At 43.1% G+C, this 15912-nt stretch overlaps 1 long non-coding RNA gene across 1 annotated transcript; it reads left to right on the forward strand.

Moving 5' to 3' along the window:
- The first annotated feature begins 10469 nt into the window (after positions 1-10469).
- LOC127302652 (uncharacterized) lies at positions 10470-13786 on the forward strand. Its single transcript, XR_011744994.1, has 2 exons — positions 10470-10750; positions 10864-13786. It is a non-coding gene; the product is annotated as an uncharacterized lncRNA (long non-coding RNA).
- The last annotated feature ends 2126 nt before the right edge of the window (positions 13787-15912 follow it).

The raw sequence follows: 15912 nt of genomic DNA on the forward strand, positions 1-15912 counted from the left end.
ACCACAAAGCAAGAAGTCTCTTGTGTCCCCAACACACCTAATAGGTGCACTAGTTCGGCGAAGAGATAGTGAAATACAGGTGGTATGAATATATATGAGCAGTAGCAACGGTGCCAGGAAATAGCTTGCGGGTGTGTAGTTGATGGTGGTAGTATTGCAGCAGTAGTAACACAGTAAAACAGTAAACAAGCAGTAGTAACGCAGCAGTATTTAGGAACAAGGCCTAGGGATCATACTTTCACTAGTGGACACTCTCAACATTGATCACATAACAGAATAGATAAATGCATACTCTACACTTTTGTTGGATGATGAACACATTGCGTAGGATTACACGAACCCTCAATGCCGGAGTTAACAAGCTCCACAATAATGCTCATATTTAAGTAACCTTATAGTGTAAGATAGATCAACGGACTAAACCAAGTACTAACATAGCATGCACACTGTCACCTTCATGCATATGTAGGAGGAATAAATCACATCAATATTATCATAGCAATAGTTAACTTCGCAATCTACAAGAGATCATGATCATAGCATAAACCAAGTACTAACACGGTGCACACACTGTCACCTTTACACACGTGCAGGAGGAATAGAACTACTTTAATAACTTTGCTAGAGTAGCACATAGATAAATTGTGATACAAACTCATATGAATCTCAATCATGTAAAGCAGCTCATGAGATCATTGTATTGAGGTACATGGAAGAGAGATGAACCACATAGCTACCGGTACAGCCCCGAGCCTCGATGGAGAACTACTCCCTCCTCATGGGAGCAGCAGCGGTGATGAAGATGGCGGTGGAGATGGCATCGGTGTCGATGGAGAAGCCTTCCGGGGGCACTTCCCCGCTCCGGCAGGGTGCCGGAACAGAGATCCTGTCCCCCAGATCTTGGCTTCGCGATGGCGGCGGCTCTGGAAGGTTTTCGTGGGTTTCGTCAATTGGTACTGCGTTTTTAGGTCGAAAGGGCTTTTATAGGCGAAGAGGCGGCGCAGGGGGGCACCTGGGGGCGCCACACCCTAGGCCGGCGCGGCCAAGGCCTGGCCCGCGCCGCCATGTGGTGTGGTGGCCCCCTGGCCCCTCTCCGACTCTTCTTCGGTGTTCTGGAGCCTTCCGGGAAAAATAGGAGGTTTGGCGTTGATTTGGTCCAATTCCGAGAATATTGCCCGAACAGCCTTTCTGGAACCAAAAACAGCAGAAAAAACAAGAATCGGCACTGTGGCATCTTGTTAATAGGTTAGTTCCGGAAAATGCATGAAAATGATATAAAGTGTGAACAAAACATGTTGGTATTGTCATAAAACAAGCATGGAACATCGGAAATTATAGATACGTTGGAGACGTATCAGCATCCCCAAGCTTAGTTCCTACTCGTCCTCGAGTAGGTAAACGATAAAAGATAATTTCTGAGGTGACATGCTACCAACATAATCTTAATCATACCATTGTAAAGCATATGAGATGAATGCAGCGATCAAAACAATGGTAATGACATGAGTAAACAACTAAATCATAAGGCAAAGACTTTTCATGAATAGTACTTTCGAGACAAGCATCAACAAGTCTTGCATAAGAATTACTCATAAAGCAATAAATTCTTAGTAAAGGTATTGAAGCAACACAATGGAAGATTAAGTTTCAGCGGTTGCTTTCAACTTGTAACATGTATATCTCATAGATAGTTGTCAATGCAGAGCAATATAACAAATGCAATAAGCAAGTATGTAAGAATCAATGCACAGTTCACACAAATGTTTGCTTCTTGAGGTGGAGAGAAATAGGTGAACTGACTCAACAATAAAAGTAAAAGAATGGTCCTTCAAAGAGGAAAGCATCGATTGCTATATTTGTGCTAGAGCTTTGGTTTTGAAAACATATAGAGAGCATAAAAAGTAAAGTTTTGAGAGGTGTTTGTTGTTGTCAACGAATGGTAATGGGTACACTAACTACCTCGCCAACCGGACTTCCAAGAGCGGCTCCCATGAATTATTTTATTTTTGGGTGGCACTCCTTCCAACCTTTCTTTCACAAACCATGGCTAACCGAATCCTCGGGTGCCTGCCAACAATCTCATACCATGAAGGAGTGCCTTTTTATTTTAGTTTTATTATGATGATGACACTCCTCCCAACCTTTGCTTACACAAGCCATGGCTAACCGAATCCTTCGGGTGCCGTCCAACAATCACATACCATGGAGGAGTGTCTATTTTTGTTAATTAATTTGGGACTGGGAATCCCATTGCCAGCTCTTTTTGCAAAATTATTGGATAAGCGGATGTGCCACTAGTCCATATGAGAGTCCGTCAAAAGTAAATGACAAGGTTGAAAGCTAAACACCACATACTTCCTCATGAGCTATAAAACATTGACACAAATCAGAGGTGATAAATTTTGAATTGTTTAAAGGTAGCACTCAAGCAATTTACTTTGGAATGGCAGAAAATACCACATAGTAGGTAGGTATGGTGGACACAAATGGCATAGTGTTGTTTGGCTCAGGATTTGGATGCATGAGAAGTATTCCCTCTCGATACAAGGTTTAGGCTAGCAAGGTTGTTTGAAGCAAACACAAGCACGAACTAGTACAGCAAAACTCACATAAAAGACATATTACAAGCATTATAAAACTATACATCGTCTTCCTTGTTGTTCAAACATCTTACTAGAAAATATCTAGACTCTAGAGAAACCACTCATGCAAACCAAATTTTAACAAGCTCTATGTATTTCTTCACTAATAAGTGTAAGGTATATGATGCAAGAGCTTAAACATGAGCACAACAATTGCCAAGTATCACATTACCCAAGACATTATAGCAATTACTCCATGTAGCATTTTCCAATTCCAACCATATAACAATTTAACGAAGAGGAAACTTCGCCATGAATATCATGAGCTAAGAACACATGTGTTCATATGCAACAGCGGAGCGTGTCTCTCTCTCACACAAGCATGATGTAATCCAATTTATTCAAACAAAAACCAAAACAAAAGCACACAGACGCTCCAAGTAAAGCACATAAGATGTGACCGAATAAAAATATAGTTTCAAGAGAAGGAACCTGATAATTTGTCGATGAAGAAGGGGATGCCTTGGGCATCCCCAAGCTTAGACGCTTGAGTCTTCTTGATATATGCAGGGGTGAACCACCGGGGCATCCCCAAGCTTAGAGCTTTCACTCTTCTTGATCATAGTATATCATCCTCCTCTCTTGACCCTTGAAAACTTCCTCCACACCAAACTCGAAACAACTCATTAGAGGGTTAGTGCACAATAAAAATTAACATATTCAGAGGTGACACAATCATTCTTAACACTTCTGGACATTGCATAATGCTACTGGACATTAGTGGATCAAAGAAATTCATCCAACATAGCAAAAGAGGCAATGCGAAATAAAAGGCAGAATCTGTCAAAACAGAACAGTTCGTATTGACGAATTTTAAAATGGCACCAGACTTGCTCAAATGAAAATGCTCAAATTGAATGAAAGTTGCGTACATATCTGAGGATCATGCACATAAATTGGCTTAATTTTCTGAGCTACCTACAGGGAGGTGGACCCAGATTCATGACAGCAAAGAAATCTGGAACTGCGCAGTAATCCAAATCTAGTACTTACTTTTCTATCAACGGCTTTACTTGGCACAACAAAACACAAAACTAAGATAAGGAGAGGTTGCTACAGTAGTAAACAACTTCCAAGACACAAATATAAAACAAGTACTGTAGCAAAATAACACATGGGTTATCTCCCAAGAAGTTCTTTCTTTATAGCCATTAAGATGGGCTCAGCAGTTTTAATAATCCATTCGCGGGAAATAGTATTTGAAGCAAAAGAGAGCTTCAAGAGGCAAATTCAAAACAAATTTAAGTCTAACATGCTTCCTATGAAGAGGAATCTTGTACACAAATGAATTCATGAAGAACAAAGTGACAAGCATAAGAGGATAAAACACGAGTAACTTCAAGATTCTCAACATAAAGAGGGGAAACTTAATATTATTAAGATGCATACGACCATATTTCCCTCTCTCATAATAACTTTCAGTAGCATCATTGATGAAATCCACAATATACCCATCACTTAAAACATTCTTATCATGGTTCATATGCATAGAAGTATCATTAAATTTGGCATAAGAAGAGTTATTCTCATTAATAGTAATTGGAGCAAGATTATTATCAAGAATTTGAACATGGTAAACAAGTTGCATATTAAGAGAATTTTTTTTGGTAACCCAATCATGACTATGACAAGTTTCATAAGGATAGTTAGAACCTATATCATAGCATTCTTTATAATAATCATCAAAGATCGGAGGCACATTGTCATCATTTTCAGAATTAATTTCCCAGAGATTTGCAATATCAAAAGTAGTGTGCTCATTCAAATCATGATTGCTAATGTATGTAAAGGGCATAGGAAGATCATCATATTCAGATTCATTATCACAATAATCATTAGGAGCAACATACTTACGGTTACCTATTGTTATCTCATATACGCGGGGATATGATGTTACCTCTTTCTTTTTATTCCCCTTCTTCTTCTTCTTCTTCTTCTTCGTTCCCTTCTTCTTCTTCTCTTCCTTCTCCTCGTTCCCTTCTTTAGGTGGAAGAGGCTTGAAGGGTGGCTTGTCCGCATAACCTGATTTACTTTCAGAAACAATAGAAGAAACTTGGGGGAATCCCTCCTTTTCATTAATTAGTTGAAAACACACAGCAGTCCTATCATATTTTGGCAAGGTGTCATCTTCTAAAATATTTTGTATGTAAGTATTTGTATGGCTATTATCAATGCAATAAGAAAAACACCCATGCAGGACATCATCAATATCAAGATCACTCATATGTAACAAAGAGATTTTTCTCGACAATTCTTCACACCCCAAAAATAAAGTAAGTTCATCATGCTGATTAGGAGTAATTTCATCATCACAATACAAATTTGCAGCACTCATTGGGTTCAATATATCACTGGAGGAGCATTGAAAATTAAAATGACCCACTTCATGGCAAACTTCACAAATAAAAGGATAGAGGGCACAAACTTTTTTACCAAGATCATCTAGAGCCCTAAACCACTTTCTAGTTTTTTCATTAGCATGATGGATACAATATTCATCTTTGATTTGATTAATTCCACAAGGTCTATGTATTCCACAAAAATTAACATACTTATAGGAAATAGCATTCTTAGGAGTTTGAGCATGCTTATTGCAATAATTAACAACAATTTCATTCTTCATGCAAGCCTCTTTAAAAGGTTCATGATACTTATCAAAATTATTTTTAGGTAATTCAAAATGAGAAGCAAAGGCTTTATAAAGATTCGCAGCAACTTGAGAGTCAAGACCATAAGTAGCACTCATATTTCAAATTTATCGGTATCCATAAAAGCTTCAATGCATTCATAATCATAATTTATACCTGACTCTTTACCTTCATTGTTCTCCCATCCTTCAGCGTTGTCCTCAATCCGATCGAGGAGGTCCCACCTAGCTTCAACCTCCTTGCTTGTGAAAGATCCTTCCGAACACGCGTCCAGATAGTCCTTGTGTTGTCCTGAAAGTCTCGCATAAAAATTGTTAACAATAACATTACGGGGGCTCATGAATGGGACATTTGAGCATTAGTGATTTCAATCTCCCCACGCTTGAGAAATACTCTCTCCATCACGAGGATAAAAGTTATAAATATAATTCCTATCAATATGCACTTCATGCGGAGGATAAAATTTAGAATAAAAGAGAGATGCAATTTCCTCCCAACCAAGAGAATGCCTATTCTCCAACAATTTATACCAATGCGCTGCTTTACCAGACAAATAAACAGAGAATAGCTTCTTCCTCACTTCATCCATAGAGATACCGCACACTTGAATAACCCACATAATTCGTGCAAAAACAAGAATGATCTCTAGGATGGACAGTTCCATCCCCTTTATAGTGGTTGTCCATAACACGTTCAATAATTTTCATGGGTATTTTATACGGAATACTTTCAGCAGGTGGATTTAAAATATCAGAAGCATTATTAGAGTTATCGCATATGGGAGATAAAGCATTATCAGAACAAATTTTCTCCCCAAAAGATGGGAAGCTAAAAAGACCACAAAAACTAGCTTCCCCAAGCTTAGACTTCTTCATAGCATTAGCAGTAATTGCATTCATACTAATAACATCGCTACTAGCATGCAAATAAGGTTCCATAGGTTTTTTAATTTTCGCATCAAACAATTCTAAATCAGGAAAAAGATTAAAAAGCTCACTAATTTTTTTGTTGTTTTCCATTATGCCTAACTAGTGTAAACAAGAAACAAAAAGTTGCAATTGCAGGATCTAAAGGAAATAGCTTCGAGCACAAACACAATGGCGCCAGAAAAGTACTTTACCTGGAACCGGAGTATGAGTGCCTTTTACCTTTCCTCCCCGGCAACGGCGCCAGAAAAGTGCTTGATGTCTACGTTCCCCCTCCTTTCCTGTAGACAGTGTTGGGCCTCCAAGAGCAGAGGTTTGTAGAACAGCAGCAAGTTTTCCCTTAAGTGGATTCCCAAGGTTTATCGAACTCAGGGAGGAAGAGGTCAAAGATATCCCTCTCATGCAACCCTGCAACCACAAAGCAAGAAGTCTCTTGTGTCCCCAACACACCTAATAGGTGCACTAGTTCGGCGAAGAGATAGTGAAATACAGGTGGTATGAATATATATGAGCAAGAGTAACGGTGCTGTGAAATAGCTTGCGGGTGTGTAGTTGATGGTGGTAGTATTGCAGCAGTAGTAACACAGTAAAACAGTAAACAAGCAGTAGTAACGCAGCAGTATTTAGGAACAAGGCCTAGGGATCATACTTTCACTAGTGGACACTCTCAACATTGATCACATAACAGAATAGATAAATGCATACTCTACACTTTTGTTGGATGATGAACACATTGCGTAGGATTACACGAACCCTCAATGCCGGAGTTAACAAGCTCCACAATAATGCTCATATTTAAGTAACCTTATAGTGTAAGATAGATCAACGGACTAAACCAAGTACTAACATAGCATGCACACTGTCACCTTCATGCATATGTAGGAGGAATAAATCACATCAATATTATCATAGCAATAGTTAACTTCGCAATCTACAAGAGATCATGATCATAGCATAAACCAAGTACTAACACGGTGCACACACTGTCACCTTTACACACGTGCAGGAGGAATAGAACTACTTTAATAACTTTGCTAGAGTAGCACATAGATAAATTGTGATACAAACTCATATGAATCTCAATCATGTAAAGCAGCTCATGAGATCATTGTATTGAGGTACATGGAAGAGAGATGAACCACATAGCTACCGGTACAGCCCCGAGCCTCGATGGAGAACTACTCCCTCCTCATGGGAGCAGCAGCGGTGATGAAGATGGCGGTGGAGATGGCAGCGGTGTCGATGGAGAAGCCTTCCGGGGGCACTTCCCCGCTCCGGCAGGGTGCCGGAACAGAGATCCTGTCCCCCAGATCTTGGCTTCGCGATGGCGGCGGCTCTGGAAGGTTTTCGTGGGTTTCGTCAATTGGTACTGCGTTTTTAGGTCGAAAGGGCTTTTATAGGCGAAGAGGCGGCGCAGGGGGGCACCTGGGGGCGCCACACCCTAGGCCGGCGCGGCCAAGGCCTGGCCCGCACCGCCATGTGGTGTGGTGGCCCCCTGGCCCCTCTCCGACTCTTCTTCGGTGTTCTGGAGCCTTCCGGGAAAAATAGGAGGTTTGGCGTTGATTTGGTCCAATTCCGAGAATATTGCCCGAACAGCCTTTCTGGAACCAAAAACAGCAGAAAACAGCAACTGGCACTGTGGCATCTTGTTAATAGGTTAGTTCCGGAAAATGCATGAAAATGATATAAAGTGTGAACAAAACATGTTGGTATTGTCATAAAACAAGCATGGAACATCGGAAATTATAGATACGTTGGAGACGTATCAGTCGTCGGCGACGACCGCCCGCGCACGATGCATCTGCGGGAGGCTGCGTGCGGCTACTACCGGTGGATCGTCGACGTGATCTACGATGTTCGCGGCAAGATGTACCTCAACATCGGTGGAGAAGTTCGCGCGGCACCACAGCCTCGAAGCCAGCTTCATCCTCCTGTTCTCCTACTTCGACGACAGGGACATGAGCGTCAAGGTCTTCGAAGAGACGCGCTGCCGCCGGGACTACCACGGCGACAGCACCGACGAGGAGGACGACTGAGTGTTGTTTCTTCGCAGCGAACACGTGCACGGAAGTTTCTGGATGTTCGCCTCATCGGTAGAACCAACAAGGGCACCATCCTCCCGCTGGATTTTCCAGTTTAGGTGACTGGGCGTGCCCTCGAGTGTTCTTTCTTAGCAGCGAACACAGGAAACATTCGATGCATGGCCTAGTTAGGTTTAGTTTCTTTGCAAAATTTTATATTTGTGTCCACCATGGTTCAAACTATGTATTAGTTTGTGGAAAACCATGTTCCTAACTGTGTCTTCGTGTAAACCACGTTCCCAATTATGTATTAGTGTGTGGAAATTAAAATAAAAATATCAAAAAAAGTATTTTAAATGTTTGGGGGAGGCGTTTGGGGGACGCAGCTGGGGAGCGACATCCCCCAAACGCGGCACGAACAAAACACGTCCCCAAACACTTAATCCGACACGATTTAGGGACGCTTTGGGGGACGCGGCTGAAGATGCTCTAACGTTGGGTCGTCACAGCCGTTCTCTAGATTACTACATGCCACCAATTAGCTGGTCCAAAATTCATCCAGTGGTACGACCCGTGCTATCAAACAAAGTGGAGAACTGGATTTTTGGTCCATCTCCACCCATCAAAACCCTAACGTCTGAGGCGGTCAACCGGTGCCACCGCACCGGGCCTCCGATCGCTAAGGGCCCCCGATCGAATACTAGTACGTATACTAGTACGTACAAGTGGAGGTGCAGCTCACGTTTGGAAAATTGGAAAGAAAAAAAAATGAATCAAAATCAGCTCACCTGCCTGCACCGTTGTACGCAGTACGCACACATAGATAACGAAAGGAAAGGCATTGACTTGTCCGGCCGGTCGCGTGGAAATTGCCTTACGCATCCTCTTCTCCCCTGACCTCCTCGGCTCCTGTCTCCTCCTTAACTTTTGGAGCGTGCTGAGCCTCCCCCGGGGATCAAATCACCCGATCCCCCAGGTCGCGAGCCGTCCGATGGATTGATCAAAACCGTCCTTCCAGGCTCAATGCCAGCGCAGTAATAAAAACAAAACAAGAAAAAACACACCGCACGCCATCTTAACTCCCGCACATGGTGCTGCCTCTCTTCCCCGTCCCTGCAACTCCTATCAGCCACAACGGTCGCGGGAGCACTTGCCGCGGGCATCGGAGAACTCCGTCGAAGGCGCCGCCGGAGAGCTTGTCACGGCCTTCGCCGGAGAACCACGCCGAGGGCGCCGCCGGAGAGCTTGTCGTGGCCGTCGCCGGAGAACCCCGCCGAGGGCGCCGCCGGAGAGCTTGCCGCGGCCTTCGCCGGAGAACACTGCCGAGAGCGCAGCCAGAGAACTGATGCAACTTCTTATCCCCGTACCACGCATCCCCATCCGCCGGCCACGGCGGTCATCGGATGAACTCACCGCAACGTCGCCGGTGAAGTAGCTTCGCCGTCCACCCAAGCAGCAACGCCGTTGGCCTCTGTAGCACCACCGAACCCTCCGGTAGCACCGCCTCTGCTTGTAGCAACGCCGCCACGCCAAGGTAGCGACGCCAGTCACCCCTTGCAGCAAAACCAACCGTCCTTTGTAGCAGCGCCTCTGCGCCATGGTAGCGACGTTGGTCGCCCCTCGGTAGCAAGACCGATCTCCCTTTGTAGCAATGCGAGCCACCATTTGTAGCAGGGCCGATAGGCCATGGTAGCAGAGCCTCCGCGCCTTGGTAGAAACACAGGGCGCCCTCTGTAGCAACACCGGCGGCTACAGGAAGCAGCGCCGCCGTACCATGGTAGCATCGTAGGCCGCCTTTTGTAGCAACGCCGGTTGCCCCATGTAGCAAGTCCGGCCGTCCATGGTAGCAAGGTCCGCCGCCGCTCGCAGCAACCCCTCCCCTGCAGCCCACCGCCCACCTCTGCAGAAAACTCCATGGCGGCGACGTTGCGAGCTGCGCGCGGCGGCTAGTGATCCCGGAGACGGATCACCCGACCGCGGAGGTGGAGAAGGCAGCAGCTACCTGGGCCTTGTTGCCGGCTCCGCCCGCCGACCACACCATCTCGGAGAGCCCAGGGTCGAGGCGGGCGAGCTCCGGGCGGTGAGCATGCGGGCGAGCTCTGGGAGAAGAGAGCTGGGCGGCACTTGGGTCGGCACAGGCAGAGGCTGCGCCTGAGAGCCGCCAGGGCGCAGCCATAGGTGGTAAATCGGAGCAGGAAGAAGAGGAATTTTGGTCGGAAAGAGTCGGGGAAGAAGATAAGTGGAGATCGAGTGGATGCAGTTTGGACGGTTGGTGGGATCCACGACACCACGTGTCGAGAGGAGGAGCCGGGGGACGAGACACGCGATCCCCCGGATGATGTACAGCGTTTTCCTTAACTTTTCCGTTCCCAATCCCCAACCCCAATCACCGCCATGGCATCGACGATGGGGCGACTCTGGCTCGTCGAGACTTCTAGCCGTTTTGGAGGAATTAATGGAGGAGGAGATCATGATTCATTGATTCCCAAGAAATCTCTCCCCAATTTGCAACGGTAAGTACAATCCCCTTCTATATATTCTTCAAGATTAGTTTGTTCTTGGTCATTCCTGCCGATCTCCACCACTTCTTCTTCCTTATTCCCCAATCCTCATGTGCTTGAGCAAGGCAAAAGATTGAAGAAAGGGGGAAATCAGGAGGGGAATCGCCGAATCAGCAACAGCACGCAGCTGGGCAGGGGCAGGTAGGCGGCCGGCGCGGCGGCGGCAACGCCCGGCGGCCAGCAGCAGGGGCCAGCACAGCATCATCTTGGCTGCAGCCTCCAGGTGCATTCGTTTCAACTTTTAATTGTATGTCCTAATTTATTTTGTGTAGTGCCAACATGTCATCGAGAAAGTATATGTCAGGTCATGAAAAGCGAGAAAAGCGAAAGCGGGTAGATGAGCTATTAGAATCCCAAAAGGGTTCCATTGAGAAATTTATTAGGAAAAATGCAAGTTCTGCTAGTAATTCTCAAGAACTAGCTCTAGCAATTGTCGAACATCCCAATGAAAATTTAGATGCGAACAATGCTAGTGGTCATGAAAATTCAGGCGAAGATGATAATTCCGATCGGGATGATAAAAATGTGAGTGACCATGAACCAGAGCAACAACATTTTACCATGAATATTTACGATCCAGCAAATTGGGATAACTTAAATGATAAATTAAGGGATATGTTAGTGGAGAAGGGACCTATAAGAGAAAAAAACCTTGTTTTTCTTTTAGATGATTCCGGTAGGCATTTTTCATATTCTTACTATTCTAAAAAACTAAGCAATGGAGAAGTTCATGATCGAGAATGGCTAGTATATTCAAAGCGCGTCGACAAGGTGTTTTGCTTTTGCCGTAAGCTTTTCAAGTTAACAAATAACAAGAGCGCATTAGCAAGGGATGGAGTGGGAGATTGGAGACACCTTAGTGAGAGGATTAAAGATCACGAAAATAGTGTTGAGCATATTAGTAATATGAGCAATTGGAATGAGTTGAGAATTAGACTAGGAAACAACCAAACCATTGATAGAGATTTGCAAAAGATATTCGCAAAGGAGAAAGAACGCTTGAAACAAGTTTTGCGAAGAATAATTGCTGTTGTAAAATATCTTGGAAAACGAAATTTGGCATTTCGGGGATCTAGTGAGAAGCTTTACAATGACAATAATGGAAATTTCTTAGCGACCGTTGAGATGATTGCCGAGTTTGACATGGTAATGCAAGATCATCTTAGACGCATTGAAAATAATGAAATTCATCATCATTACCTTAGCCATTCAATTCAAAACGAGTTGATCTCTCTTTTAGCATCAACTGTTACAACTTCTATTATAAAAATTGTTAAAGAGGCCAAGTATTTTTCCATTATCCTTGATTGTACTCCGGATGTGAGTCACGAGGAGCAAATGACTCTACTTGTTCGATGTGTTAACTTGTCAAATAAAAAGATGAAAATTGAAGAGTTCTTTCTAGGGTTCCTTAAGGTAAATGATACATCCGGGTTGGGTCTTTTTAATGAATTGCTTGCTGCGATGAACTCTTTTGGTCTTAATATTGATGATGTGAGAGGACAAGGTTACGATAATGGTTCAAACATGAAAGGGAAAAATCAAGGGGTACAAAAACGATTACTTGGTATTAATCCAAGAGCGTTATATATGCCATGTGCTTGTCATAGTCTTAATCTCACACTTTGTGACATGGCGAATTCATGTAGTAAAGCTATTACGTTCTTTGGCATTGTCCAACGAATATATGTACTGTTTTCAAGTTTAACTAAAAGATGGAAAGTTCTCCTTGACCATGTTCCAAGTTTCACTCTAAAATCTTTGTCTAATACTCGTTGGGAGAGTAGGATTAAAAGTATCAAGGCTATTAGATTTCAAGCTCCTCAACTAAGGTCAGCTTTATTAGAATTATCTAAATCTGGTGATGATGCCATGGCGAGAAGCAATGCTAAAACTTTATATGATGTGATTGGTACTTTTGAGTTTTTACTTAGCATGGTTATTTGGCATGATATTTTGTTTTACGTAAATATGGTGAGCAAAACATTGCAATCCCCATCCATGTGCATTGACTCAACCTTGAAACAGATTGAGGGCATAATGGAATTTTTTGGTAAGTATAGAAGTACAGGCTTTTCAGCTAGTTTGATTATTGCCAAAGAACTTGCAAATGATATGAAAATGCAACCATCATTTCCAATAAAACGGCGTGTTACTAGAAAAAAACATTTTGATGAAAGTGATGATGACGCTAACAATGAAGAGGTCCTAGCTGCACAAAAAGCTTTCCAAGTTGATTTCTTTTATGTTATGGTGGACAAGGCAAATACTTCATTGAAAAATAGATTTGAGGAACTTTGAGTTTTCAAAGAAATATTTGGATTTATGCTTAGATCATCAAATCTGAAGTCACTGGATGATGTTGAGATACAAAAATGTTGCAAAAAATTTGCTAAAACTTTCTCTCGTAAAGATCCAATCTCTCATAAAGATGTATTTGATGTTGACCCTGATGATCTTTTTTCAGAATTAAGAATGTTGCAAATGACCTTACCAGATGAACCTATGTGTGCTGCAGAGATGTTTGAGTTTGTTAGAAGCATAAATTGTTTTCCAAACATTGCTGTTGCTTATAGAATTTTATTACCGTACCCGTGACAGTAGCTTCAGCTGAAAGAAGCTTTTCAAAACTGAAATTGTTAAAAAACTACCTACGATCAGCAATGTCACAAGAGAGATTGAATGGTCTAGCTACTATATGCATTGAGAAGGGCCTATTGGACCAGATTAATGTTGATAATATTATCAATGACTTTGCCTCAACAAATTTTAGAAAAAAACGGTTTACATAATTCTTGTCTATTTTGCAAGTCAATACAAGATCAGAGTACAAGATGGAGTGTTGGCAGGAGACCTGGAGTGCAAGAGCAAGTGTGAGCAGGAGCACGAGCTAGAATTTGAGCTGAAATGCAATAAGATGTGAGTAGCGGCCAAAATTGTATTCAATGATTAAATTTCTATGAAATAAAACATCAGAAATCATCTCTATTGCTTGTGTATGGGGGGCTTTTTTTTTGTCTTGCACCAGGGCCCTGACATGTTAAGGCCGGCCCTGCGTCTGACCCGAGAGCTCAAAAATGCTGCCGTTTACCTATCACGCCCTAAATGTTGCAATTCAGATGAAGTCGGCATGCGTGACAGTACCATGGTACGTACAGTGATGGTACTGTACTACTGTGCCGCTTTGACCATGACGCGTTTCTGCCGGGACGCCGTATAGAACTGTGCTGCTGCTCATCTAACAAACCACGTGATTATGGTTGTGATCTCTTTTTTTTTTGCGGTTGAATAGAGAGCTTTTATTCCTTAACACAAGATCCTGCCTGCTCAGCCAAAAGGCTAACGACAAGAAAATCCGGTGGTACATCAAGCCAACTACTCGTCACCTCTAGAGTGCAAGCATGTTTCGCACACAGATGAGCCGAGAGATTGGCAGTTCTAGCAACATGTTGAATAACAAAGGAAGAAAAAACACTAGCTAGCTCTCTAACTTCAGAAAGAATCGGTGTCACGGCTGAACGAGAACCATGACGAATGTTCCAGAGATCAACAATCTCCAGGCAGAGCTGCAGCTCGGCAGCTAGAGCAAACCGACATACATATCCCTAGTTCCCTACTCACCGATGTGTATACTCTTTTTTCTCGATGCCACACTCGGAGTCTATCGGAGCTACGAGAGTGTGCGGCCCATCAGGCCCAAGACGCCATGAGAGAAAACTACAGGCGGCCGTGAGCCGCCAAGTCCTATTTCCAGCCCAGCTACGGGTTAGATTAACCCCCGCACGTAGGGATGTAAACGGATCGGATCGGATCGGATATTGCTCTTACCATATCCTTTACCATATTTTTGTAACGGATTCGGATCGGAGCGGATAATGGTCGGATGCGGATTCGGATGCGGATTATATCGGATTACGGATATGGAGCGGATTCGGACCGGACTCGGATCGGATGCGGATTATTAAGAAAATATGCACATAAAAAATAGAAGTATGGTTTTTTATGTAAAATATGTTTGTAATTATAGACTATAGCTAAATGTACACACTTGTTTCTATAATAAAGCAAATTGCGTGCTAATAGAATACATATTTTGGCCGATGAACTAACTATATTATCTAAATGTTTAGGATTGGACTAGTTTTTTCGGATTATCCTCTTTGTGGACCTCGGATAATCCGCAAAAAATGGCGGATAATCCTTATCCGTCGGATAGTATCAATACCATATCCTCTACCGTATCCGTCGGATATCCGCGTGATCACTATCCGCATCCGTATCCATATCCGGCGGATTTCTAAAAATGCATACCATATCCTCAAAAACGGATATGGATGCGGATTCGGAGCGGAAATTATCGGTACCATTTACATCCCTACCCGCACGCGTGCGGAGCCAGCGAGCCGCGGCCCATCTGGGATGGCTTTTCTTTTTGTGTTTTTTGTCGGTTGTTGTTCTGGTTCTGTTTGTCTTTCTTTTGTGTTTTTTCTTCGGTTCTTGTTTGGTTCAGTTGGTTTTTCGCTTTTTCTTTGTTCTTTCTTTTTCGTCCGATTTGTCTGTTTTTCCTTTTTCTGCTTTTTTTTTTCTTTTTCTGTTCCGAGCATTTTTCATATTAGAGCAAATTTAAATTTGAGTTTTTTCAAATTCAAGCAAATTTTAAATTCATGCATTTTTCAAATTTGATTTTTTTTATTTGAGCAAATTTCGAACTCGAGCAAAATTCTAAATTTGAACATTTTTGTAATTCGATTTTTTCAAATCCGAAGTTGTTGAAATTCAGAATTTGTGTCAGATTTAAAGAAATGGTGGAAATTCGTCAGCACTAGGGTTCGAACTTGCATCTCTTCAGCCGTGGGGAGTCTCCAACCAGTGAGCTACTGCTCCGTTTTTGTACAACATGAGAAAATATTATAGTTATATCGCTACCAAATTCTGTGAGGTGTCTCTCTCTTTCCCAGGAGGCGAACCCACTTTTCGCTCTCGGCGACCAGTTTTCCGGCGGTTCCTCTTTGTTGTCGACCTCCCGATCGTCGGTGGAGGGGGACCGCCGGATCCCTCGCTCGAATTTGTGTAGCTCTAGGTGTAGATAGCCTGTGTAGATAGCATTCGTAGTT

This window comes from Lolium perenne, chromosome 5, assembly GCF_019359855.2.
Source record: "Lolium perenne isolate Kyuss_39 chromosome 5, Kyuss_2.0, whole genome shotgun sequence".
Lineage (NCBI taxonomy): Eukaryota > Viridiplantae > Streptophyta > Magnoliopsida > Poales > Poaceae > Lolium > Lolium perenne.